Source organism: Penaeus vannamei, chromosome 6 (assembly GCF_042767895.1).
Source record: "Penaeus vannamei isolate JL-2024 chromosome 6, ASM4276789v1, whole genome shotgun sequence".
NCBI lineage: Eukaryota > Metazoa > Arthropoda > Malacostraca > Decapoda > Penaeidae > Penaeus > Penaeus vannamei.
In genome coordinates this window covers 5,891,633-5,892,004 of record NC_091554.1, presented here as the reverse complement: position 1 = coordinate 5,892,004, position 372 = coordinate 5,891,633, and positions in this window count along the sequence as shown.

Genomic DNA, 372 nt, shown 5'->3' with positions numbered 1-372 from the left:
AGCGGAGGACAAGAAACACAGTTCAAGGAAGAACCAGTAGGAAGGGAAACAATGAACAGAGAAAAGAACAATTTTCCACCCGCGTGAATTTAGACAATTCATGAACACCGAAATGGATTCAATATCAAGTCAGCGAATAAGTAAAAACGCATTATATTCTATTCTATATTCCATTCTATTTTTTAGATTATTTAAATACGCATTTTACAGATAAGTAAATACGCATTTTAATCTACATTAATTTTTACTTTTTAGATTATGTGTATACGCATTTTTTTCACTTTATTTTAAGGGGGAAAAAGGAATATTCAAAACACTCGCACACATTCCGTGATACAACAAAAGCCATTCTGTCCGAAATCAGCTGTGACT